The sequence below is a fragment of the Glycine soja genome, chromosome 14, assembly GCF_004193775.1.
Source record: "Glycine soja cultivar W05 chromosome 14, ASM419377v2, whole genome shotgun sequence".
NCBI classification, from domain to species: domain Eukaryota; kingdom Viridiplantae; phylum Streptophyta; class Magnoliopsida; order Fabales; family Fabaceae; genus Glycine; species Glycine soja.
The window spans coordinates 12,669,009-12,671,953 of record NC_041015.1 but is presented as its reverse complement, the minus strand read 5'-3'; positions in this window follow the sequence as shown (position 1 = coordinate 12,671,953).

The window sequence follows — 2,945 nt, the reverse complement described above, 5'->3', positions numbered from 1 at the left end:
GATTACACAAATATGGTAATCGATTACCAGAGAGCATCATTGCCAGAAATAACTGCTTGATCTCTTGAATCTTGATTCTTGATTCTTGAAATCAACTTTCCTCTTGAATCTTGAAGTGTTCTTGATTCTTTCTTGAATATCTTGAACTCATTCTTTGATTGACCTTTGAGCTTTTTGTCATCACCTTTGTCATCATCTTTTGTTATCATCTTTGTTATCATCAAAACATCTTTGAATCACTCTTGATTCATCATGAAGCTTTGCTTCTACATAGGGGACCATTTTTTATAAATAAATAAAAAAAGATTGGATTATGCCAAGAATAATTCAAATTATCGAAACAACTGCTAAACGTTTGTGTAATACTATATTATTTAACGATGTCATATATTATGTTCCTAGTGATGCTTGTTGTAATATTTTTTATATTTTCTTTTATGGATAACCTCGCCCCCGAGCAATTAGCGTATTTGAATAATAAGATGGGACATATATATACCTCGCTATGTGTATGTTGAGCATGACAGTGGCTCCCACCACGATTCCCGTGAACTCTCTCACCTGCACCATGATATAACACGTCAAATTAAATCAACAACATTATAACGATACAATTTATCTGTTATCAATAATCTATATACTATAATATAACATATATATACTTACTAATTTGTTACATCTATTAATGCACCTGTATTATTGCTATATATTGTTCAATTATTCATCATAACAATATGTTATGTTTCAAACAAACTATGTTTAATTTTTATGGGTTGTAATTAACCGGCAAGGTTCCATATCTGATAAGGAAGAAGAAGCTATAATTGAAGCAAAAACAGGGGAACACACAGAAGCAACAACAACACACGAATACACAGAGGCAACAACAACACACAAAGCACAGGTGCAAATAGAAGAGAAGCCCAAGAGAGCAGTAAAGAAACCCGCTTAACTTAAGGACTTTGTCTGAAGGGTGAGATGGGAAATTCAGCAGTAGATCCTTAGTATTTTCCTGCTTGGTGCTTGTCGGATCGTGGGAGGCAAGCATAACAAATTAATATTCCTTAGGAAAAAGATTACAAATTCTGTTACAAAGGAATACTATAAATAAACATGTAATAACCAAGCAGATAATCAATGAAATATCAATTTCCTTTACCTTTTCCTTGTTGTGGAGGTCTCTGGTCCTCGAAACCAGCCTTTTATTTTCTTGTTCGTATCACTTTGGTGCTCTCGTTATCACCATGCCTGATAATGCCAGTTCTTCAACTTCTGACAGGCTCGAAGAACTCCTCATTCGCCTCACCACCTAGCAATTGTCCCATACCCACAAAATCGACGATCTCATCAACCACGTCTCTCCGATGATGCCGACACCCACTCCTTTTTCATCCTCAGCCCCTCGATCTTTCCCCAACCCTGTAGTAAATCATTGAATGAAGTTAGACGTGCCTCGTTTTGACGGCACTGATCCAGTAGGGTTGATTTTCAAAATCAATCAGTTCTTTGAGTACCATGGCACTCCTGAACACGATCGATTGACGATTGCCTCCTTTTACATGGAGGGTCGTGCCTTGGCCTGGTTCTAGTGGTTGACCGGCAACGGCCAATTCACCTCCTAGCCAGTGTTTCTGCAGGCGCTGCAAACAAGGTTCGCACCATCCCAGTACGAGGACCCAACCAGAGCCCTCTTCAATTTAACTCAGAAGGGATCAGTGGCTACATACCTTGCGGAGTTTGAGGATTTAGCCAACTACATCGTGGGCCTTCCCCTGCCGTTCCTCCTCAGTTGCTTCATCTCTGGCCTCACCCTGGAGATTCACCATGAGGTGCAAGCTCACCAGCCACTCACACTTACCCAAGCTGCCGGCCTTGCCAAACTCCAGGAAGAGAAGATCTTCGACTCTCGTCCACCGACAACCCTAGCCCGCCCTCGTCCACCCCTGCCTTCCCTCACTTTCCTTCCACCACGGCCCAACTCTATTTCCCCTCTCCTTCCTCCCTCCCCTCGACCAACCCTCATGCCTTCCACCTCTCCTCAGCCAGCACCACCACCACCCTTTAAACGCCTGGCCTCGGAGGAAATCGCCTCTCGCCGTGAGCGAGGGCTTTGTTTCAGCTATGATGAGAAATACCATAGAGGTTACCGCTGTGCCTCTAGGGTATTTCTATTGCTCGCGGAGGAAGAGGACCCTCCTGACCTGCTTATTATAGACACCTTGAACCCTAACCCAGACCCGGTTCCTGACCCGCCCGCTACTCACGACCCATACCCGGCCCATCTAAGTTTGAACTCCCTAGCTGATCATCTGGCCCCCGAGACGCTCCGTTTTGTCGCCACTGTTGTCGGTCGCGATGTCGTGCTCCTGGTGGACGGCGGGAGCACACATAATTTCATTCAGCATTAATTGGTCACCCAATTGGATCTCCCTACGTGGCCCACATCCCCTCTGCGTGTCATGGTTGGCAATGGCCAACAATTGGATTGTCATTCCCATATATATTCAGGGCACTGAATTTCGCGTTGACCTTTATGTCTTGCCCATTTCCGGCGCCAACATCATACTAGGTGTTCAATGGCTTAAGTCATTAGGGCCCATGTTGACTGATTATAATACTTTAGCCATGAAATTCTTCTACGAAGGAAGATTGATCACCTTGCAGGGCAACTTGGATGTTTCTCTGAGCTCCCTTTCCGAGTTCCGGCGACTCGGTCGAACACACCGTGATGCCCTTTACTATCACATCACTCTACTCCCAGATACTGACTCCTCCACTCAGGAGCTTCCTCTGGCCATACGTACATTGTTGACCAAATTTGCAGCCCTGTTTCACCCACCTGACTCGTTACCACCTGCTCGCGAGACTGATCATCATATACATCTCCTCCCTAATGCAGCACCAGTCAATGTGCGCCTATACTAGTACCCACATTACCAAAAACA